The sequence below is a fragment of the Notothenia rossii genome (assembly GCF_949606895.1).
Source record: "Notothenia rossii genome assembly, chromosome: 6".
Classification (NCBI taxonomy): Eukaryota; Metazoa; Chordata; class Actinopteri; order Perciformes; family Nototheniidae; genus Notothenia; species Notothenia rossii.
Window position 1 is genome coordinate 40,055,576 of NC_136909.1, and position 25,518 is coordinate 40,081,093.

Sequence of the window (25,518 nt, forward strand, 5' to 3'; positions counted from 1 at the left end):
GGATTTCTTGTCGAGACGTATCTGCCAGAAGGAGCTTTTAGCATCTAGCACAGAAAACACTTTTGCTCCTGACATCTGTGCTGCAACTTCTTCTACTGTTCTCATAGGGTGATGTGGTCTTTTCAGCGCTGTGTTGAGGTCTTGTGGATTGATACACAGTCTTATTTCCTGCTTGTCTTTTTTGTGTGCTGCCACCATAGATGAGACCCAGTCTGTGGGCTCAGTAACTGGTATAATGACACCTATGTTTTGCATGCGGTTAAGTTCAGCTTTAACTCTGTCTTGCATTGCAATAGGAATGCAGTGGGCAGGTCTAACCACAGGTTGTACACTAGGATCAACTGTCATGGAGTAAGTGATTGGTAGTTCTCCAAGTTCATCATCAAACAGGTCTTTGTACTGCATGAGTGTCTGTGTGGTGAAATCCGTGTTGCTTTCCGTAGTGATCTGGTGGACATCTTTGCTCAATGTGACAATTCCCATGTCCACGCATGCCCGAAATCCCAGTAGTGGCTGCACATCTTTGTTCACTATGAAGAAAGGCAACGAATGGTGCTGCTCCTTTAAGCAGCAAGGCAGTGTGGCCAGGCCTTTGGTCTCAATCCTGCTTCCTCCATAAGCAACAAGGTTTATAGCAGTCTCTTGCTTCACAAGTTGCTCGCCATTGGTCACTTGTGTGAACGTTTCTTGAGACAACACATTGCATTTAGCTCCTGTTTCAACTTTCATTTCAGTTGGTATGCCATTAATGTGAATTGTAACAAATCCTTCTTCTTTGTCTTTAGCTTGAGGATTAACACTATCAACATGTCTTTCGATATCTACGCCATCCACGTAGAACGTGTCTTCTCTGTGTGTTGTGGGCTCTTCCACTGTTACTTCATGTACAGACTGGTTAAAATTATTTCTATTTGAATGACTGTAGCTGCGTGGTTTAGACTTGCAGCATTTTTTGTAGTGATTCACTTTTTCACAGTTGTGGCACTTTTGCCCGAAAGCTGGACACTTTTCTCGCATAGCTGCATGGCTGCCTCCGCAATTATTACAGTTAGAGATGCTTTTGGAGTGAGCGAGTGACTGTGGCTTTGGCTGATATCTTCTGCTAGAAACAGGTCTCACTGCATCAACACTGGTAGCTTGAACGGCTAACGTCCTGCTGCTTTCCTCTGTCATTTCGTGTATACGGCAGACTGAAACAGCTTTAGCAAGTGTCAGTTCACTGTCTCTCAACAGAGTTTTTCTTAAAGAGTCATTGATTATGCCACATACTATTCTGTCACAGATTAGTTCCTCAGCTAAGTCTCCAAAATGGCAACTTTTAGCTTTTATCTTCAGATCACTGATGAATGACTCAATGCTCTCACCTTGCTTCTGATTTCTTGAATGAAACCTGTGCCTTTCCATTATTTTGTTATGTTGAGGGTTGCATATTTCTCTGAATTTCCGTATCAAACAGTCCGGGTCCTCCCTTGATTCAGCTGGGGAGATCACTGCACCGTCGGGGCCTGGCGCGCGCACTTCAGCTGCATACATAAAGGATCGTTCACGTTCAATGGCTTCTGGTCCAGCAAGATTGAGGAGGATGTAAGCCTTAGTCCTGGCAGCCTTGTCTGGGTGCGCTGCGGCGATGAAGATTTCATATTCCCTCTCAAAGATCCGCCAGCTCTCCGCGACGTTTCCTTCAAACATAACAGGGTCCGGACGGCGAAATCCATCCGCCATTGTAGCTGGGGCTAGCTTCAGCCAGCTAGTTAGCGTTAGCACGGTCCGTGGAAAAGAAATTCTCCAGACGAGGAGAGGCTCGTGCCGTCTTCTGACACCATGTAGAAGTTGTCGATACTTCTTAATACATGCATGTGTGTATGTACAAGGAATACACAATGCATAGGCAAGGGGTGGCTTTATTTATGACCACAGCATGAACAGTGAACATGTACGTTGCATGCCGACTAACAACTGAATGCCTATTATCTTAACACGTGACCGGGTGGCGCACCATCTACGGTGGCCTGCAAAGGACAAACTTAATCATATGAGAATGATCTACAGTCACAGCGTTACAAATGTGCCAAAAAACCAACCAATCGGAGAACTCGAGAAGGTCCATTCTGATTGGCTGGTCGTCTCCAAACATATCTTCTATCTGAGATGAGAGAGGGATTTTCGGTTGCCATCAGGCTGTTGACGTTCTTATTACACATCCATCGTTGACATTTACAGGAGACACGGAATGGACCAGTAACCGGTCGGAGAAAGAAGTGAAGTCGGAGAAAGAATTGAAGTCGGAGACGCGTGACAGAAAGCTCAGACAGAATTGGAAAACTCGGATACATACAGAAACGGTATGCAAAAGGGGGGGGGGGGGGAGATTAACATTAACATGCTTATTGTAGTTCTAAGTGCAATGCCTTGCGGTCTGTAGCACCATCCTTGATGGAGCATATGTGTGGGCAGGAAAGGAGTGAGCAGAGAGTAGAGTAGTTGTCGATTCTTGTTCTGTTTTCTGTGACTATCTGCCTCACCCTCTCAGACTTTCAGTTGCGCACGACTAAAGAGACGTGTTACCATGGAAACCAAACAAGGGTCTAACTGTATTAAAGTCTGAGTGGAAACAGTCCTGAGTAAATCTGATTTTGTCAGAAATCGGGAGAAATGCAGGAGAAATATGACCCCGGGAGGAAACCGGGAGAGGGCAATGAAATCGGGAGTCTCCCGTGAAAATCGGGAGGGTTGACAAGTATGAAACGGTAGCATTGGACTGTTATTTTTGGCGGATTTGCATAAACTGTACATTGAGTGTTTCATCATTTCAACCAGCTCAGATGGTAGCCAAAGAAACGATATGGAATGGATGATATCCAAAGCTGCGAGGAACAAAAGATCTTTGAAAGAAAGAGATAGTTCAGTAAGAGCTAGAAGTTGGTCGGATTGCTCGGGTGAAGCAGACAAGGCTAATCAAAGCAAAAAATCAAAAATCAGTCAAAGTGTCAGCCAAGCAATGTTGAATAAAGAACTAGAACACGAGTGGAAAGTTGTAATAGAATTCAATCAGGATGGTGGGCATTACCACCCGATTAAACTTACCAAAGCAATTGAAAAAGTGATTGGAAAAATTAAATTGGCTAAATTCATGAACAACAAGCGGGTTTTGATACATGCCAATAACAAACAGCAGCAGGAAAAGATTCTGGGAATGAACTCACTGAATGGGGAGAAAATGAAGGCGCATGTAACGGGAGCAATGGCAAAACTGAGAGGAGTAATCTCAGGAGTACCATTGGACATGTCAGTGGAAGATATTAAAAGTGAATTAAAAGGAGGCAAAGTAGTGGAAGTCACAAGGCTTAAAAGCAAACGGGATGGCACACTCAAAGAAACATTATCAGTTCTCATTCAGTTTGAGAAGACATTACCTAAGGCAGTACAAATGGGATATTTGAACTTCATTGTTAGGGAGTACATTCCCAAACCTCTCAGGTGCTACGCATGTCAACGAATGGGGCACACAGCGCAGCAGTGTAAAGGGCAGCTAAGGTGTGCGAGATGCGGAGGAAAACATGAGTATGGAAAATGTGAAAAGGATGCAAAGGTTAAATGTTGTAACTGCGGAGGAGATCACAGCGCTGCATTTGGAGGATGTGAAGTGCAGAGAGAGAGCAGAGAGGTGCAGAGGGTTAAGATTACAATCAAAGTTTAATACGCAGAAGCAATAAAGAAAGTAAGGGGAACAATAACAATCAATAAGACCCCTAGTGTAATGGAGCAGAGCATTACAATACAAAATGGCAGGAACACACCAAAAAGTAATCTTCAAATTCAACACCACATCGCCACCAAGAGTAAAGAGGATGATGATGTTCTAGGAGTGAAAAAGGTGAATTTTGTGGTATTTATATGCCATACTGTAAATGTTGCATTACAGTTAAAAAAGAAAAGTGATAGAATCAAAGCCATTGTGGAGGCAGCTGGAAAATTCCTAGACATGAAAGATATTAAAGCAGATGAGATACATGCAATGTTAGCTATAAATGGAGCTGGGGAAAATGAAAATCAGGAGGAGGGTTAGATCCTTAATCATGGTTCTGCACATACTACAGTGGAATGCAAGAAGCCTCATAGCTAATGGTCGAGAATTCAAGAAATATATATATGAGCTAGAGGTAGTCCCTGAGGTAATATGTGTGCAAGAAACCTGGTTACGACCTCAATTAGACTTTGTCATTCCAGGATTTAGCTGTATAAGGCATGATAGAGCTAATAGTCAAAATGGTGGAGGGTGTGCCACGTTTCTCAAAGAAGGTGTGGCATATAGGGAGGTGCAATCTCCTGATGATATAGAGTGTATTATAGTGGAAATTTGCAACCCTAGGAAACAAGATAACATTAGGATAATCAATTTATACAACCCATGTAAAAATCTAACCACTGATATATTTAAAGAAATAGCAGGCAATAAACATAGGAAGGAAGTTTGGTGTGGTGATTTCAATGCACACAACAGTCTATGGGGCAGCAACCCTACAGACAGTAACGGAAATATAGTGGAAGAAATGCTGGAGGAAAGAACACTAGTATGCCTTAATGATGGACATGGAACAAGAGTAGATGTACACAGGGGGAAAGTTTCATGCCTGGATCTGACATTAGTATCAAACTGTTTGGTTCGTACATGCGAATGGTTTGTTTTGAATAGGTCCACTGTAGGAAGTGACCATTATCCAGTGCTTACTAAAATCAATACTATATGCAGGAAGGAGGTGTAATAACCAGGTGGTGTGTTGCTAAAGCTGATTGGGGGAAATGTAGGATATGGTGTGAGGAGTCGGTACACCTGCTAACATCAAAGGGAAGCATAGAGGTCATTACAAGCCAAATAACGCAACATATACTAAATGCAGCAGAGAACAGTATACCAAAAACAACAATCAAGGGTAGGAAGAAAGTGGTGCCATGGTGGAATGAGGAATGCAGCAGGGCTATTAAAAAGCGAAACGATGCACTTAGAGAATTAAAGAAAAACATGACACAAAATAATGTTATAGAGTTTCAAAGGAAAAGGGCAGCTGCTCGAAGGACAATAAAATATACAAAAAAGAGAACATGGAGAGAATTTTGTTCTACCATTGGCAGAGGAGTTAAATTAGGTGATGTCTGGTCCATGTTTAAGCGGATGAGTGGGAAAAGGAAATCCATTAAAATTCCAGCTTTGGTTGATGGGGAGAGACTGGCAGTGACAGATAGAGAAAAGGCAGATATGCTAGGAAGGACACTTGCAGCAGTACATAGTGGGGAGCATCTCAGTGATATCCATAGGCAGCAAAAACAGCAGTTACTAGCAGAGAATGAAAACGTGAAGGAGAAGAGACAGGATAATAGGTCAGCTCTGGATGTGAAATGTACAATGTCAGAACTCAAAATAGCCTTACAAGGTACAGGATATACAGCCCAAGGACAAGACCAACTATGTTATGCTATGTTTAAACATTTACCTATGGAACTATGAAAATGGTGCTGAGTCTTTTCAATAAAATCTGGAGAGAAGGAGATATGCCAAGTGTGTGGAAAACAGCAATCGTGCTACCATTCAATAAGCCAGGGAAAGATACAGCTAACCCTATAGTAACTACAGACCAATAGCTCTTATATCACACCTATTAAATGGATGGAAAAGATCATTGTCCGTAGGCTCTCACATGTACTGGAACAGAAAGGGCTGCTGAGTATTTTTCAGAGCGGATTTCGTAAAGGGCGGTCCATAATAGATGCACTAGTAAGAGTGAGTAACGATGTGGAAAAAACATTGAAAATGAAAGAGATAATGGCAATAGTGTACTTTGACATTGAAAAGGCGTATGACTCTATGTGGAGGGATGGGCTACTGATCAAATTGGGTAGAATGGGTATTGGAGGGAGAATGTACAATTGGGTAAGGGCCTTTTTAACAGACAGGACATTTAGAGTAAAGGTCGGAGCAGATATTTCAAAAAATTATTTTGAAATAGAAAATGGTATTCCCCAAGGGAGTGCAGTCAGTCCAATATTATTTAACATCATGATTAATGATATATTTACATGCTTAGACACATGCATACAATCGGCTCTGTACGCAGATGATAGGGCAATTTGGATGAGGGGAAGACATGCCCAATACGTAATGGAGAATATAGCTAGAGCGATTAAAAAAGTGGATGTAGCAAAGTTTGTGGTCATATAACTGGGGATTCAAAATGTCAGAAAGCAAGTCATGCTACATGGTATTTACAAACAAACGCAAGATTGGTGGCCAACAGCTAACACTATATGATCGTCCAATGACAAAGGTGAATGAGCTCAAATACCTAGGACTGTGGTTTGATATCAAATACACATGGAAAATGCATATTAATCAAGTGGAAACAAAATGCAAAAAAGTATTAAATTTATTGCGAGCTGTAGCTGGATGCAACTGGGGTGCAGATAAACAAGCATTAATAGATATTTACAGATCAATTATGAGGTCCACAATAGACTATGGCTGTATAGTATATGGAGCAGCAGCAAAAACATCGCTTTTAAAAATGGATAGAATACAATATACAGCATGTGTATTGGAGCGATAAAGTCATCCCCTATAAATGCAGTTCTGATAGAAGTAGGAGAGACACCTCTGGAGATCAGAAGAGAGAAACTTGCTCTGTCATACTGGGTCAGGCTACAAGGAAGTGGAGAGGAAAATATTTCAAACAGAATATTACAGGATTGCTGGGAATATGCAAAATTCCATGGACGTGGGTTTGGCTGGACGAGTAAGGAAAGAACGAGGGCATATGGAGTGGAGAATATCACGTTTGCCAAAGCAACCCCGTTTAGCAGTGTTCCCCCATGGCTGTTCCCAAAAGCTAAAATAGATATGAGTATTGTAGAAAGGAAAAAAGAGTGGCAAATAAATGAAGTGGGAATTAAAACAAGTATGTATTTGAACCAAAAGTATTACAATTACCAACAAATTTATACAGATGGCTCTAAGAACAAGGAAGAGCGTGTTGGAGTTGGCATATACATCCCAGACTTTAAAATATCTATTTTAAAAAGAGCGTCTGATCAATTATCAGTGTATACAGCAGAAATGCTTGCTGTAATAATAGGATTGCAGTGGGTTGAAGAGGTCAGACCAGATAGGGTGGTTATATGTACAGATTCATTGTCCATATTACAAAGCATACAATCAACAACAACTACTAGAGAAGACATTCTCATAGAACTTAATCATAGCCTGTCAAGACTGCACAGAAGCGGCATAGATCTGCAGTTCTGCTGGATGCCTGCACATGAGGGGGTGAAAGGGAACGAGTGTGCTGATAAATTTGCAAAAAGTGCACTACAAAAGCAAATAACATTACCAGTTCAACTTGGAAAAGGAGGAGGAAAAGCAGTAATTAAGAAAAAAGGGATGGAGATCTGGCAGAAAAGGTGGGAGAAAGACCAGAAAGGCAAGGACTATCACAAAGTACAAAATACAATTACAATTAATATTCATAAAGAAAGAAACAGAAGGGAGGAAATCATGATGGCTAGACTCAGAATAAATCACACGGCTTTGAATGGTACGTTGTATACTGTATCATGGGGAAAAGTGACATTGACAAGTGTGGGAACTGTGCATTAAAAGAAGATGTAGAACATATATTGTTACATTGTGATATCTATAAAGCGGAAAGAGAACAATTAAAGGCTAAAGTCTTAGAGGCAGAGAGGGAGTGGAGTGTGGTTGGTGTTTTTGGAACAAAAGGAGAGGGAGTAAAAGCTACCAGAAAGGCACTGTTTAAATTATTGAGTGAAACTGGGGTAGGAAAAATAATTTAACATTAGGTCAGGAAAGAACATAGATTTTTTTTGTTTTGTTTTTGTTTGTTTTATTTATTTATTGGTTTTATTGATTTATTGATTTATTTTAATTTTATTAGAACATACAGAACTGTCTCAGAAAATTAGAATATTGTGATAAAGTTCTTTATTTTCTGTAATGCAATTAAAAAAAACAAAAATGTCATACATTCTGGATTCATTACAAATCAACTGAAATATTGCAAGCCTTTTATTATTTTAATATTGCTGATTATGGCATACAGCTTAAGAAAACTCAAAAATCCTATCTCAAAAAATTAGAATAGTTCCTCAGACCAAGTAAAAAAAAAAGATTTATAACAGCAAAACACAATCAAAAATTTGAAAATGTCCATTAATGCACTCAGTACTTGGTTGGGAATCCTTTTGCACGGATTACTGCATCAATGCGGCGTGGCATGGAGGCAATCAGCCTGTGGCATTGCTGAGGTGTTATGGATGCCCAGGATGCTTCAATAGCGGCCTTTAGCTCATTAGCATTGTTGGGTCTGGTGTCTTTCAGCTTCTTCTTCACAATACCCCACATATTCTCTATGGGGTTCAGGTCAGGGGAATTTGCAGGCCAATCGAGGACAGTAATGCCATGGTCAGTACACCAGTTACTGGTGGTTTTGGCACTGTGGGCAGGTGCCAGATCATGCTGGAAAATGAATTCCTCATCTCCATAGAGCTTTTCAGCAGACGGAAGCATGTAGTGCTCTAAAATCTCTTGGTACACAGCTGCATTTACTCTGGGCTTGATGAAACACAGTGGACCAACACCAGCAGCTGACATGGCTCCCCAAACCATCGCTGACTGTGGGAACTTCACACTGGATTTCAAGCAACTTGGATTTTGCTCCTCTCCAGCCTTTCTCCAGACTCTGGCGCCTTGACTTCCAAATGAAATACAAAACTTGCTTTCGTCTGAAAAGAGGACTTTGGACCACTGTGCAACTGTCCAGTGCTTCTTTTCCTTAGCCCAAGTCAGACGCCTCTTCCGTTGTCTTGAGTTCAGAAGTGGCTTGACCATGGGAATACGGCTATTGTAGCCCATTTCCCGGACACGTCTGTGAACAGTGACTTTTGATACCTGGACTCCAGCTTCAGTCCACTGTCTTTGAAGCTCCCCCAAATTCTGGAAGCGACTCTTCTTCACAATGCTGTTAAGGCTGCGGTCATCTCTCTTGGTTGTGCAGCGTTTCCTGCCACATTTCCCCCTTCCAACAGACTTTTTGTGGATGTGCTTTGAAACTGCACTCTGTGAACAGCTTGCTCTTTGAGAAATTTCTTTTTGTGTCTTACCCTCCTGATGGAGGGTGTCAATGACGGTCCTCTGGACAGCAGTCAGATCAGCAGTCTTCCCCATACTTGTGATTTAGTTTACTGAACCAAGCTGAGTGTTTTTCAAGGCTCAGGAAACCCTTGCAGGTGTTTCGAGTTAATTAGACGATTCAAGTGATTCGTTGAACACCCTACTAGTATACTTTTTCATGATATTCTAATATTTAGAGATAGGATATTTGAGTTTTCTTAAGCTGTATGCCATAATCAGCAATATTAAAATAATAAAAGGCTTGCAATATTTCAGTTGATTTGTAATGAATCCAGAATGTATGACATTTTTGTTTTTTTAATTGCATTACAGAAAATAAAGAACTTTATCACAATATTCTAATTTTCTGAGACAGTCCTGTAGGTTAAAGAGTTGGAATGATGTGATGATTCATACTCATGTACAGTAGGTGGCGGTATGCACCTTTTAAGTTGTTTGCAATCCGCCAAAAGCAAGAGAAGAAGAACAAGACATTTACAGGACATGACAGACTCGAATGTGGCGTAAGAGAATAGTACGCCACAGTGTGAGGTGAGTTATACATTTCTAGTTTTCTGATATCACGTTATTGTTTGCAATGCCTGAGTTTGCTAGCCGGCAACATAGCTATATGGGTAGTTTAAGCAAAAAGCTAACAAACCGTAACCTACATGTACATGAACCCTTCTGATGTATTGATTACATGCTGTAAGCAATGGAGGTGGCAGAATGACAAAACATGTTTCTCTCTCTATCACAATTTTGGGTTCACCAGAACCTCGACCAACTTCTGTTTCCTGTTCTACAATGGGCATAGAGCTTGCGTTAATTTTCAACCGGACAACTAAACAGATTAGGCTAGGACCGGATAAAGTTAGCAACACACGTTAACCATGAACAGCCTATTAATCCGTTCTCTTAATGTTATTCCGTCCAACGTTGTGGAATTAGAGAGAAAGGGCTTCTTAACATGCTTTTATCCGGGGTGGAGGAAGTTAAATATTAGTTAAAGGAGACCTATCATGCTATATTTAAATGATACAGTGTATGACCATACCCATATAAGGTATATTTATACATTTTATTTTTCAAAATACCAAACAGATCATTTTCTAGCCATGCCTCGTTTCGCTCATTTTCGCTCTATTCCAAGCCTGTCTTTGAAAATTCTGAGCAGCAGTTGACCACGCCCCCCTGAGGGGGGCGTGAGCCGGCGAGAGTCACGTTACCATGTTTGCTGTGATTACGAGTGTGGAATAAACATGTCATCTCAGAGCAATGCATGTGTTCAAGCATATTATCACTTGATCCAGAAACTGACCCTGAAGCAGTGGAGGTTTCGGTGTAGGTGCAAACATCTCGGTTGCAGCAGGACGTTTCTGAATGGTTAGTTGACAACATACTTGTCAACCCTCCCGATTTTCGCGGGAGACATTGCCCTCTCCCGGTTTCCTCCCGGGGTCATATTTCTCCCGCATTTCTCCCGATTTCTGACAAAATCAGATTTAAACACGACTGTTTCCACTCTGACTTTAATACAGCTACACCATTGTTTGGTTCCCATGGTAACACGTCTCTTTAGTGGCGCGCGCAACTCAAAGTCTGAGAGGGTGAGGCAGATATTCACAGAAAACAGAACAAGAATCGACAACTACTCTACTCTCTGCTCACTCCTTTCCTGTAAAATACAGGTCCAGTCCACACATATCCTCCATCAAGGACGGTGCTACAGGCCGCAAGGCAGTGCACTTACAACTACAATAAGCATGTTAATGTTAATCTAACAGCTCCGGCAATCCACTAGCACCCCCCCACCCCCCCCAATTTTGCATTTTGAAATGCTCCCAATTTCTGAGGTCTAAAGGTTGGCAAGTATGGTTGACAAGCTGTTGTCCCTATTTATTTTTACTCTGTTTGTTACGATGCTTGCTACTTATTCCGTTCATATTTTGGCTAATGAGCAAGAATGCAATGTGTACAGTTTGTAACTTAGAGTTTGACCCAGCAATAAGTCTCTGAAAGGCGGGGAAAAGTTGTGTGGATAGAGGCAGAGCGCAGCAGCAGCAAGCAGAGAGGAGCAGGCTGCGATAACCCCCCCCCCACAGAGCGTACCCAGAGGACAGGCTGCGTCACCTCACTTTGTAACCCATGAAAGGAGCAGGAATCCTGGGTACGTGAGTGTTAAAAGTGCATTAAACTGTTTTAATCCGACAGCCGCTGATGTGCACGGAAGTTTGTCCGTTTCGTTAACATTTGAATAGCCAAATGGACGGAAATCCGTCCTACAGTATATGCGAATGAGAGGTTTGGCAATGCACGTGGCCGTGGCTCATTCCCCTGATAGGTGGAGAGTTGATCAATAAGCGGAGCACCTCTTTGTGACGTAGAAAAGTGTTGAAATCTGGATCCGTTTTTTTCAGATCCGTTGCAGCCCCATTTTTAGAGATTTGGCTAAGGAGGAAAATAGAGAGGGTTGTGTTTTCTGACACTTGGTGAGTTCCCTGGAACACCGGGGACACATATTCATGTATAAAAGACGTACAAAGGTGCATTTTGCATGATAGGTCCCCTTTAAATATAACATTGGGGCGTGTGATTGTAGTGGGTGGAGGTGGTGAAATGAGGATATCCATTTTGGAGTTCAAGCTAGCATAATATAGTTAACGTTACACAATAATAAGGAAGAGAGCTATTTTTGTGATACATTGATATGGATTTAGAGTAGATATTTGAGACTTCTAAACAGTAAACAAAAACGTAATTTATGGGTGAGTGTTTTTAGCAGAGTCATATTATGTCTTTGTGATTCTGTTGATTATTACCTGTCTGTATTATGTTGCAACTCAGCTGATTTTGGATTGATGGCAAAGGGAGAGGGACTTAAGTGAGAGTGAAAACACAAGGTAAATTTAAAATAGGTCAGCAATTTCCCATCCTATAGGTTGCTAGATGTATCTAACCCTTTCTCCTGTCTCCCTCTTTCAGCACAAGAACCCCAAGGGGACTCAGTGGAGCCTGAAGACCTGCAATGAGACCCTCACCCTGAGCCTGAGTCTCACCTCCCAGAGCTTTGCAAGCCTCTCCCTGTTCCTTATTTTGATTAAAAAGACATTAAGCTTCCAAATGGTGTGGTCTTCGTTTTGTGAAAAATATGATTACCTCACATATTTTGTTGCTGTTGTTGTCTGTTGTGATAGTTAAATTGCTCCTGTTGACTTGAGCCAGCCATTCTTTCCTCCTCTCTGTGTCAGTGGGTAAGCCGTACATTCATACTCCTTTCTTTGAGTGATTGGAGCATCCCCAGGCAGCACAGCAAACCATGGGGGAGACGATATGCCAGGACAACACAGAGGAAAAGGCCCAGACAAACTGCACGCATGCTATTCAATGTTTATTGAATTCCATTTATTTACATGGATGTTCCTAAAACAACACATTTAACATCATCATCATGCTGCTGCTGCTGCTAGTCCTTTGACTCATTGTGCTGTCATTTGACAATCATTGATAGGCACCTGTCGGTCTCCTGTCCTTTCTGAAAGTCATAAAGATTACATTAGTCATTTAAATTACTTATGTCCTCAATTACCAGGGGATTACTGAAACCACCATGAATTAAAGAAATGGCAGAAATGATTTGAATCAGAATTTTGAAACCTTCCTTCCCATCCCCTCCCTCTAAATATATCAATAAGGATGTGATGTTCTTGACTCATAGAAGTTTAAGAAGATAATATTTGTTTTAAAGAATTCTAAGCAATAAACAACAGCAACAGGCTCTGTAACCAAGGCAAAGTTAGCCTAACATGTACAGTATGTTAACAGGTAAGATAGCTGTTCACACTATCCATGTATATTTTCTACTTTTTGTAATGCTGTTATTTCTATTTAAGATGTTTACATTTTCGATTATTTAATTCTAGTCTTTTAACTGTTTAATGTACAATGTCTTGTCTTTTGCTGCTGCAGCGTAAACATTTCCCCAATTGGTATCAATAAAGTACTTCTTATTTTGTCTTAATCCTCAAATATTAGCACGTTTTACTTTAAAAAGACAAAAAACACATTGATGTAACTTCATACACATATCGATATGTTGTATACATATTGCAAATCAAAATCTTTATTGACCACTAACTAACAAAAATTACATTTCTATCCTGTTATTAATGCATTCAAATCGTGATTCATGGCTCGCAGCAAACTTCCGGGAACTTTCTGAGTCTCTCTGAACCACGTGACGATCAAGCATTTTGGACTTCCGCTGTCGCAACTCTTCTCTCTACATGGTGCTGGACCAGCTAATCAGAATTGACCTTCTCGAGTTCTCCGATTGGTTGGTTTTGTGGCACATTTGTAACGCTGTGACAACTTGAGCGAGCGCAGGCAAAGCTGAGCACGCACAGGCTGGAGAGGTCGAGCGAGCGAGGGAGAGAGAGCGCGTGCAGCGGTGTGCTTACGCACGGAGCAGGAGTTTTATGAGAGAAAATATATTTCTCTGTGCTCAAAAATGTTCAAGTGCGCGTTCAATCGCATCTTCTATGCTCAACATGTTTCATTGCGTGCTCAGGATAGAGGGACAAATATAACGCCATAAATAGCCAGACAGTGGGACATTGTACGAAAAGTCAGCACACTCAGCACGGATAGTGCGCGCAACATGATTGCAGCGTCCAGGCAGCTCCTGTTCGAGCATATGCCTTGAGTTACACATAGCTCCAACGATCCATCACAGTGTCTCTCCAACACACAGACACACAGACACACACACACACACACACACACACACACACACACACACACACACACACACACACACACACACACACACACACACACACACACACACACACACACACACTTTGTATTGTATTATTGTATTGTATGAGAGAGGTTCCAGGTTGAATTGAGGCGGATATTTTTAATGTTCAGTGGTTGTTATGTTTAATATTCATGAGAATATTTGTCATTGATCATAAATAAATGATCATAAATGATAATAAACTAACATTTGCATAAAGCATATTTGTTCACTCATATGTTGATAAGAGTATGACAAACTTGAAAAATATCCCTCTAAGGAACATTTAGAACAGATAAAAAATGTGCGATTAATTTGCGATTAATTTCAGGACAACTTTGGGAATTTTGTTTGTTTGTTTTGAGTTTTAAATAGATTTTGAAAGGAGAGAGATAGAGGGAGAGGCAGCGCTGTCTGCTTAGTTGCAATACTGTATAGCTTATGCAATTTAGGCCTATACATTGTTTATGTAACTTATGTGCCAGTGTGTCCATGGTTTTGAGTCTGTGTGTGTGTTGAGCGCAGCGCCGTCTGCTTTTTGCAGTACAGTAACTAAAGTAGGACTAAGCATACCGGTAGTTTCTGTGGACCTGTCTGCCCGCACTGCGCGCGTTGTTGGAGATTTGGAGGATGTTTAAAACCAACCTCGTCTCCGCGTGTCGTTTGATAAGCTGGGTAAATTCGTAAAAAGGAAGGGATTAAGAAACACCAGAATGCAAGTGAAACAATAATCTTGTTTTAATGATACAAGGTAACAATACAAATACAAAGGAATCACAAAGCACTCTGCAGAGTACTCCGGGCTCAGGTTCTACCACGTGTGAGACAGGTCTCAGGAACGGCCGGTCAAAAACAAGAGCGCGAACCAAAGGAAAACACAGGCTTTCATACTAAAACACAGGAGGAGGTGTGTGCGTGCTTTCCCCCAGAGGTCATCTTATTGGGAGAGACCAACACATGGCCTGTCGCACCCAATCAGTGCGACACAGCAGAAGAAACCCGGAAACAAAAAGTCTCTTTCAGTTTGACGAAGACCAGACACCTTTTGGTGTCTGGTACGAACCTGCTCTAAACAACAAGTTTCCTTATCTTATTTCACATCTTGCAGCCAGCACACACACATCCCCTTTATGGCCCTTTGTCCCTGAGTCCATCTTCCCGCCTCAGGCTGCCACACACAAGTTAAAAGTATGTTTTAAGATATAGTTGTTATAGTTGGCTAAATATACGTAATACATGTAAATCACTTTCATATCAATAATAACGAAGAACACATTACCTATGCTCTTAAGCAGTATTAGAGATGCTTTTCAAATAGTCAAACTTCACACAGGCCTAATATAGAGAACACACTAATTTGTCCTACAGCCCTTCCCATTTGTTTGAGCTATTGTTCACATCTTTACTTCAAATAAAAGGTTTCACATTGCATATTTCCAGCTTCCTTTACACATACTGTTATTATTAATACAAAGTAATTAACCACACACATCTATTGAAAACAAGTAGATTTCCCTGATAATTGACATGCTGAAAATGCTCTCTCGTCCCTATCATAAAAGCTGCTTCCATTTCATATAGAGTAATAAAACATGTTTAAGCTAATTTCTCCACAATGTTTGTAGCCATTTAGTACCCGCACATGAAAGAATAAGAACAGAGGTATAGTTGAACAGTAATCATGTAGCAGTAGCACATATATTTACTGCAATGAAAACACACATATTTGCCCCAAGCATGTGTAACGCACACTCTTCTTTTATGAGGGAAACATTCCAGAGTCTTGGAGATATCCCCAAATTAGGATGTCCCCTGCTCCCATCCTTCTCTAAACACAAAGACTTCACCTCAATATATTGGGGAGGGAAAATATACTTTGTCCCTTCAAATTTAACACACATGAATATATATAAGGTGACATTAAAATGAATATACCAGATTTAACTTTCCTGCCATAACACGTTACTTTAATACTTCAAATAATTCAAATAATCCTTCAGCGTGCGCACTTGTGTGGCATTGTTTGGAGCTAATTAAAATAGCGTCCCCCCAGTAAAAAAATCCCCACTACACCACTGGTGACAACGGACTATTTTTGATCTGCCTGTCGGGTGTTCTTTTACCCATTATGACCGACTCGCTGCATATGATCACTTACTTAACTTCGACCTCCGGGGTGGCCTTACTATGGAGGAGTGGATTGAGAAGTGCCTGGCTATCTCCAGAAAAAAAAACACCTAAACGACGACATGCAGAGCTACGTGCAGGTAGATCAACTGGAAAAGTACCACCATTCAAAAGCTTTCTGATACCTCATTCACACCAATGGTGTTTCAGGGCCGGTTCGGAGCTGGAGCTTGAAAAGCACCGGGTTTTCCTGTTCACAACGCAGCGGAGCAGCCTCTTAGCTCCGGAATCCGGTTCGTTTCAAGCACCAAAAAAATTGTCCGGTCAGAGCAAAAGCACCACATACGTCTTGCTTACGTTGAGGCGGGGGCAGGGGCAGGGGCGGGATCAACTCCTGAACAACAAGAGAAAGCCCGCATTTTATCCAGTTTGTACACAACGATGAAGAAACTTAACAAGCAGCAGTGGTCCACTGAAGAGACCAGCTACCTACTGGGAATCTGGTCTTCCGAAGAGGTACAGAGGAAGCTGGAGCACAATCGGCCATTGTTGTTTTTGTCGGTGTCAGCTGTGAGGGGTTTCCGCTGGCTTTGGCTTTATGAAGCAGGCACGTGTTACGGGTCCCCAATATGAGGACCACAGTAACAGTGATGATACCTGTATGGTGCAGGTGAAACAGAAGTAATGAGGACACGTTGTGTTCGGTTTCCTTCCAGATTACTTCTGCGGTTGTTTTATTACACAAAATCATATAAACATATTACTTATCTTATACATTTCAGTTTCGACTTACATTCCTTGATAACCATTCACATACCTTCACTCTGTCTGTATGTTATTCTTTTATGTGATAAACACATATTTCGAATTGAATTTCACATTCAATAACACTTGTTGTACCTTAAATACATTTGTATACAGTATTAACCTGTATTTAATACTACTCTTCTTTTTACTTTCACTTAAAAGTAGTATTTCATGACCCCTCTAACCTGTCATGTTGACTATTTACCTTCTGCCATTAATGGCAGGTCACTAAAATGCATTACTGAAACATATTTAAGTGTAACAAACAACCTTACTCTTTTATCAACAGTAACTAACTTATAACCCTTACAAAGTACATATTTATTACAAACTCACAATCACTATACATGCATGTAAATACTCAGTGTGTGGGAGCCTTCAGATATACTGACAAACTTGTTTCCTTACTGCGTCAGATCACGTTGTCCCCAAAATGGCGCCGTACCGGGGAAGCTAGGCTAATACACACACACTATATAACAGTTTTACACATGTAAACAGCGCTACAAAGTCTTCAACTGTTAGCGGGCCATTACATATTATCTTTGCAAACCTTATGGGGGATTCATTGTGATTTATGCACAGTTTACCAACCTGTATGGTGCAGGTGAAACAGAAGTAATGAGGACACGTTGTGTTCGGTTTCCTTCCAGATTACTTCTGAGGAAACCCCGGGAACGTCCGTCGCTTTAATCGGTACCCCGGAACCATTGAATCAAACACAAACGTTCCGCCTCACTACTCACTGCATCTATCAACCCCGTTAATGACATGAAAATAACAGATGTACAAAATAAATGCATGTTCTAACTCTAAATAATAATAATAATTATATTAATGTGGTCACACATCCCAGGGGTGCCACACGCTCCCCGACAACAAAAGTGGCTCCCGACACTTACTTGAAATCACATATTCCTATTCAAGATAACTTTAACATCTTCATAAAACACAAATATTTACAATGTCCAAACTATCACACCTCAAAATGTATGACCCTTAGGACTAACACTGTGTGTGACCTTTCAATAACCTTGTATGGGACATGTAAATGGTGAATGGGGATATGGAATGAGGGGTGTGTAGTGGAATGATGGTGGGCATGTTTGTGAATACCAAAGGTGAGTGTAGGGCATGAGGTATGTATCCATAGCATTTACTGTTGGACCCGACTGGTATGTTGGGAGGCCAAGAGATGAGTAGGTGAGGATTTGACCTGGTCGTCTCTCCCGAGTAGACCGTCTCAGTGGGACAGGTGAGTCAGGTTCAAGGTCTTGTACCCGTTCCTCGGGACATGCACGTTGAGGCAACTCTTGCTCATCTTCGTTCTGAGGTACATTGGGGGTTGTCTGCTCATTGTCCTCCTCTAAGTCAGTTTGATGAGAGATTTCCGGTTCATCCTCAAGTTGAAGTTCACCCCTGTCTGAAGAGTACTCTTCTTCACAAAGACCTCTAGCCTGTCCTCCAGTTTCCCGTTGCGCAATGTCCATGTCAGGTAAAGTTTGGAACTCTAACTGTCTCTCTACACCAGAGTTCCTGGTAGTCTTTCCAAACATCTCCTCAGAAGGCTGTTGTTCCAACACTGGTCTCTGCTCTCTTCTTAACATAATTGGTCTCTTTGGAGTACCTGTTATGATAGGCCTAGCCCGATTTGCTGGTACCCGCAACCAGTAACCTCCTGTTGACTCATCCTCTGAATCAGATGTCTCAGCATTTTGGTCTCTCACATCCCTTTGTCTCCTTGGATGGCTTCCTTGCTTCTGTGATGGCTTTGGGGTTGGTTTGACTAACTGTGGTGGGAATTCCACTGGCAAGTCATTGACAAGCAGAAGCAGGTTTCTGTGCAGGGTTCTGATTTTCCCTTTTGCATCACTTTCTGGATGGACGACATATACTGGGTTATCTGAAACCTGTTCCTTTACCACATATATCCTCTTCTCCCAATAGGAACGCAACTTACCAGGCCCTCCGCGCTCACTTAGGTTCCTGACTAACACTCTATCCCCTTGCTTCAGAACCACTCCCCTCGCCTTCTGATCATAATAGGACTTGCCCTTTGCACTAGACGCCAGACTGTTATCAGTAGCAATCCGATATGCTTCTGTCATCCTGTCGCGCCATTTCTCAGCATATCCTTTGTGTGTTACTGGATCTGTCTCCTCTGACAGGCCGAATAGGAGATCCACAGGGAGACGAGGTTGACGACCATAGAGCAGAAAGTGAGGCGAATAACTGGTCGATTCGTGACGTGTGCAGTTATACGCGTGTATAACCTGTGGAAGATGTTCTTTCCATGTCTCTTTTTCTTTGTCTGTCAGCGTTCGCAGCATCTGTAACAGAGTTAGGTTGAACCGCTCAGCTGGATTACTTTGTGGGTGGTAAGGAGATGTTCGAGAGTGACCTACTCCAGCTAGCTGCCCGAGTGTTCGAAAGAGATCATTCTCGAATTCTCTTCCTTGATCATGGTGCAGTTTGTTGGGGAACCCAAAACGGGGTATAAAGTCATTATAAATCCGCTCTGCTGCTGTCCGTCCGGATTTATTTTTGGTTGCATAGGCCTGTGCGAACCTTGTGAAGTGGTCGACTACCACCAAGATATATTCATAGCCTCCTTTACTTTTCTCAAGGTGCAAGTAGTCAATGCAGACCAGTTCCAGGGGTGAGTTAGACTTCATGCTGCTCATTGGTGCACGCACATGGACCGTTGGTTTCTTCTGTTTAATGCAACAGCATTTCTTTGTCACATAATCCTCTATGAATCTTTTCATATGAGGCCAGTAAAACCTTTCTCTGGCTAGTTGAATGACTCTCTCTGTGCCTACATGTCCCATGTTATCATGAAGGTGCTTCAAGACAAAAGACTGATATTTCAGAGGTAGGACAAGCTGTTTTCTCTCTGGTGTCCGCCGATATAGGATTCCATCTTCAAGGTGTAGACGGTTCCACTCGTGGAGAAGCTTACACGCGGTTCCCTTGACTGACCTCCTCATATCATCTGAAAGTTTATCACTAACTTCTTTTAGCCTTACGATCTCTCCAATCGTTTGGTCTTCCCTTTGGGCTTGAACCAACTCATTGTGACTTATTTCCTGTAGAGGTGTGCACGGCTGTGGGATAACATCAAGGGAGGAGGCAGAGAGGGCAGCTACCCAGGCAACATCTTTTCTCTGAGCTGCTTGACCTCCTTCCCAGGTTGCACTCACCACATCTTGCGACAACTCTTCTGTGCACGTTGACATGTAGTGGTCAATATCAAGAGGGATACGGGACAGTGTATCCGCATCAATGTTCATTCTTCCAGGTCTGTACTTAATGTTAAAGCGGAAGTCTGACAACTCCCCCACCCAACGGTGACCGACCGCATTGAGTTTGGCCGTGCTCATAACATAAGTAAGTGGATTGTTGTCAGTGTAGATGGTGAAGTGAGGAGCATAAAAGAGGTAATCTCTAAACTTCTCACACACTGCCCACTTTAGCGCAAGGAACTCTAATTTGCCGCTGTGCAAATGATAATTCCTTTCAGCCGGTGTCAAGGTTCGTGACCCATAGCCAATGACTCGCAGCTTTTCGTCCTGCTGTTGGTAAAGAACTGCTCCCAGTCCTTGCTCCGATGCATCGGTATGCAAGACAAATGGCATGTCAAAGTCTGGGTATCCGAGAACTGGAGGATGAGTTAACATGTCAACCAGTTCCTCAAGTGTAGTCTGATGCACAGCAGTCCACTCTATAGGCGCCCTGGATGACAGCTGGGGGCCTTTAGCTTTGATCTGTCGAGCTTGTGTTGAGGCTTTCACTTGGAGCAACTCGTATAATGGCTTTGCTATCTTTGAGAAGTCTTGTATGTACGACCTGTAGTAACTGAGAAAGCCGAGGACTCTTCTCAGGTCACCTACGGTCTTCGGTGTTTTCGCTTTCAGGGCCAGTACAGCTTCTAGATCTTTGGGGTCGACTCGAACACCCTCACCAGAGACCAGGCGTCCGACATAGCGAACTTCTCCCCTGAACACCTCACACTTCTCAGGGCGGAGCTTCACTCCCTGACTCTGTATCGCTTGGAGCACTTTCCGAACCACCTCCACATGATTTTCAAAGGTCTGGGAGTAACACAGGATGTCGTCCAGGTAAGGTATACAGCACTCATCTCTCAAAGAACTCAACATCTCCTCCATACTCCTCTGAAAAGCTGCTGGTGCATTCGTAAGACCAAACGGGATTCTCACCCACTCATAAAGCCCCCAGGGTGTGATGAAGGCGGTCAGATGGCATGAACCTTCAGCCACAAAACCCTGGTGGTATGCCTTACCCTGGTCAAGGATGCTGAACCAAGAGTATCCCCCCAAGGTGTCCAGTAGGTCCCGTATCCGAGGCAGTGGGTGTCGGTCTGGTACAGTTTTCTGATTGAGCAGGCGATAGTCTATACAAAGGCGCAAAGAGCCATCTTTCTTCCGCACGCACACAACAGGGGCAGAATAGGAAGACTTGGATTTAACAATCCATCCCTTCACCAGTAGGTCTTGAATATATTCTTTGACCTCCCTCAAAAGCGGCTTTGGTATGGAAGTATACGTCCTTTGCACTGGAATATCGTCCTTCAGATTTATCACCATTTGTAGGCTAGGGTTACAGCCAATGTCATTTCCGTCCCTCGCAAAAGCCTTTGATTCTTCGTACAACATTCTCTTGGCAATCTCTTGTTGTTCCTCCTCCAAGTGACTGAGGTCCACTGGGGGGTGCCACAGGGGTGGAATCGGCTCAGCTTTTTGGATTGGTTCAAGGGGTTGAGTTGAGACCTCATTGACTGTTGTAGTACATGTTGTCTTGTCAGGAGATTCAGCATCCACAAACCTTTCAATGTGCTGCAATACGCCCAGGGCTGTCTTGCGTGGTAAGGTGACATCATGTTTGGTGTTATTGCCTACTGGAATTGTGACATAAGGCTTTGCAGGGTTCTGTATCTCAAACAAACCTGTCCCTAAATCCAGCTGCGATAATTGATGACTGTCTTCATCAGCTTCAAACAACACCAGACGATCAGAGGGGTTCAGGGTTTGGGGAACACGACACCTCACCCAGGTGACTTGACCAGCCGGAATGACGATGTCATTTACACCTGTTCTTAGGCGTCCCTGCGACACACTTGGTTCAACTGCCTGAATAAAGCTCACAATTGCTTCGGCTTTCTCCACCGGAACACTGATGGCATCACGAAGCAGTTTAACCAGAGTGCATATCAATCGTTCTGGCTGCCCCTCAATGATTTCCTCCAAAACATTAAAACCAACCAATGGTCTCTCCATGGTCAAGCTTGTGACTAGGAATGGAACACTGATGGAAAGACTGGGTTCTTCATTTCCTGGCAGGTTGGTCATAATGGCTACCCAGCCATCAAACGGAATAAGCTCGCCATTAACTGCATACACCTTTAGCTCGTCCAGATCCTCGATAATCTCCGATATTGGTCGAACATCAAGATTAGGCAGATATTGTTCTTTCCAGGCTCGGCTTATGATACTGACTTGAGCACCGGAGTCAAGCAATGCAGTCACTGCCAATCCGTTTAGATTACACTGTATTAGCGATTTTTTTTCTATCAGCTTGGCAACATTTCTACGTTTCACCCCTGGTGAACCAAAAGAAAACTGAGTCGAGGATTCATCTTGCTGGTAACTATTCTGTGCACTAGCTACTTCAACTGTTTTGCCCTCACAACTGGTTTGCGCTTTTGCCTCACCAGAATGTTCAGCTTGGGGTCGTATTGTGGATCCGATCACTGGCAACCCCGCTGCAGTGACCGGCTTGAGTTTCCCTGACTCTCTTGTCTCTTTAAACAGCCCACAGCCCTGTGCCCTCCATCCCCACAATAGAAACAGTGGTTACAATCTGGCCGGTTTTGTTCGACACATTTTGAACAACCAAAAGGTTTCTCTCTCCTGGGTCTCACTCTGTTTTGAGAGTATTGATTATGGTTAATCATGTCTGCCGGATGTGGCTGCTTTTGTTGTCTCATAGCCTCAACCATGCTGGTTAGCTCATCTACCTTAGCTGCAAGCTCTTTTATTGGGTCTGTTTTTGTTTTGTGTGCTGTGCTCTCTTGTTTGTTGCCACACTCTTGGACTGTGTTAAGCTCAAGTTGTGCGCTATGAGCACTAGTTGTTGCCTGCCGACGAGAAGGACCTATCCTCTTCTGTCTCTCACTCTCCTCACTGGTGATTCTCATTACATGGCGTAATATTGTTTCATCACTCACCTCACCACTTGACAGAAGAGGCTTTAGTTCTCTGCGTACATCACTGTGTTTATATCCAAGTCCCTGCAAGACCGTATGTAGAAACACATCTTGAACAGTAGCTGGACTGTATTTAATGCCTGCGTCTGACAGTTTGGAGGTGAATAGGACACGTTGCTTTAACCCTATCACTCGGTAGAGAAACTGTTGTGGTGTTTCATTATCATCCTGTCTAGCACACATTAATTCTTGGAATAACTCCGTACTGTTTTTCTCTCTTAAGTGGGCCTGGAGAAAGCCTTTGAGCTCCATCACTGTCAGGTCATCCTTATTTATTAGCATGTCTTTGAAAGTTCCAGGTTTTATGATTCGGAGCACACCACGAACTATGTCTCCGTCATGGACACCTTCTCTAATCCCTTCCTCGATTTGCTTACAGACATTGTTATAGCTTATGTCCGAAGAATGATCACCAACCTGACCCCCTTGCACCTTAAACTCCCTCCTCTGGAGGTAGGAGAGCTCTCTTAAGGAGATCATTGTCTCAGGGCCGGACTGGGCAGCAGACTGAGCTGTTGAGTGTGGGCTGTTATGAGACTTATTAGTGTGTGCTGGTGACAGTGGGGTTGGTTCTAGTGTCTGTGTTGCAGGTGCCAAAATGCTTTGTCTTAACCTTTTGCCCAGGTCTTCATAGCTATTGAGCATTTCCAGTAACCCAGTATTTGTGTTATCACCTACAGCATTAAAACTGACTGGAGAAGCGGTGAGATCTGTCTCAGCTTCAGATATCTGCTTAGTGTTGTTACCTGTGTTTATCTCTAAGTGTGGTTCTACATGTGGCAAACCCGGTACACTTACTTCTCTGTCTTTCACAATGTCATCAATAGCATCTTTCAACATCAACAAGTGAGCCATCCCACTATCTTCTGACTCAAGCAAGTGCTTACTGTGCATAAATAAACTGATGTAGTTGAAGCAGCCTTCATCGTCTCCCTCCTCGAGCTCAGACGGTTCCTGGCCTGGCACTGGACCCACTTCCTTGGCAATGTGGAGGAGTTCTTTCGCTGACAAGGAGAGTAGGCTTCTTCTGATGTCCCACACCAGACTTTTCCTTTGGCTCTCCGACATGACAGCAGCTCTTCCAATTCACTCACGATGGATCGCTCAGTTCAGCAACGGTTCCACGTCTGCTCCAGCTTACAGCTCTCTGCTCGCATCAGCTCTGGTATTGGTCCTAGAAGTCATTAATGGATCGGCTCCCGACCAGTAGGTGGCGCCGATCCCGGACGAGCCCCCAAGAACTGTTACGGGTCCCCAATATGAGGACCACAGTAACAGTGATGATACCTGTATGGTGCAGGTGAAACAGAAGTAATGAGGACACGTTGTGTTCGGTTTCCTTCCAGATTACTTCTGCGGTTGTTTTATTACACAAAATCATATAAACATATTACTTATCTTATACATTTCAGTTTCGACTTACATTCCTTGATAACCATTCACATACCTTCACTCTGTCTGTATGTTATTCTTTTATGTGATAAACACATATTTCGAATTGAATTTCACATTCAATAACACTTGTTGTACCTTAAATACATTTGTATACAGTATTAACCTGTATTTAATACTACTCTTCTTTTTACTTTCACTTAAAAGTAGTATTTCATGACCCCTCTAACCTGTCATGTTGACTATTTACCTTCTGCCATTAATGGCAGGTCACTAAAATGCATTACTGAAACATATTTAAGTGTAACAAACAACCTTACTCTTTTATCAACAGTAACTAACTTATAACCCTTACAAAGTACATATTTATTACAAACTCACAATCACTATACATGCATGTAAATACTCAGTGTGTGGGAGCCTTCAGATATACTGACAAACTTGTTTCCTTACTGCGTCAGATCACGTTGTCCCCAAAATGGCGCCGTACCGGGGAAGCTAGGCTAATACACACACACTATATAACAGTTTTACACATGTAAACAGCGCTACAAAGTAGGGATGTAACGATACCAAAAACTCACGGTACGATAATCTCGCGATAACAAGCCCACGGTACGGAATTTATTGCGATATTGAATAATAAAGGGAAGAAGAAGAAAAATCTGAATTTTTTTTTTCAATAAAACATTTTTTTACTCGGAAAATGTTTTTTTATTACATAATAAATCTGATTTTTACAGCATTTTTGTAGGATAGCAGTATTTTAAAGTGTCAAAAACAAAGTGACAGTAACAGACTGGAACAAGAAAACCAGTGTTTTTGTACCTACTAGTACTACCAAACAAAGTAAGCATTTTCTTTATGCCACTGCATCTCACAAATAAACAAGGACATTTAATAATCAGACCCTGCAATAAAATAAAT

The 25,518-nt window shown here is 42.4% G+C and overlaps 1 long non-coding RNA gene across 1 annotated transcript; it reads left to right on the forward strand.

The window, feature by feature from the left end:
- The first annotated feature begins 9,665 nt into the window (after positions 1 to 9,665).
- Positions 9,666 to 12,302, forward strand: LOC307045245. Its single transcript, XR_013809835.1, has 2 exons — positions 9,666 to 12,081; positions 12,164 to 12,302. It is a non-coding gene; the product is annotated as an uncharacterized lncRNA (long non-coding RNA).
- The last annotated feature ends 13,216 nt before the right edge of the window (positions 12,303 to 25,518 follow it).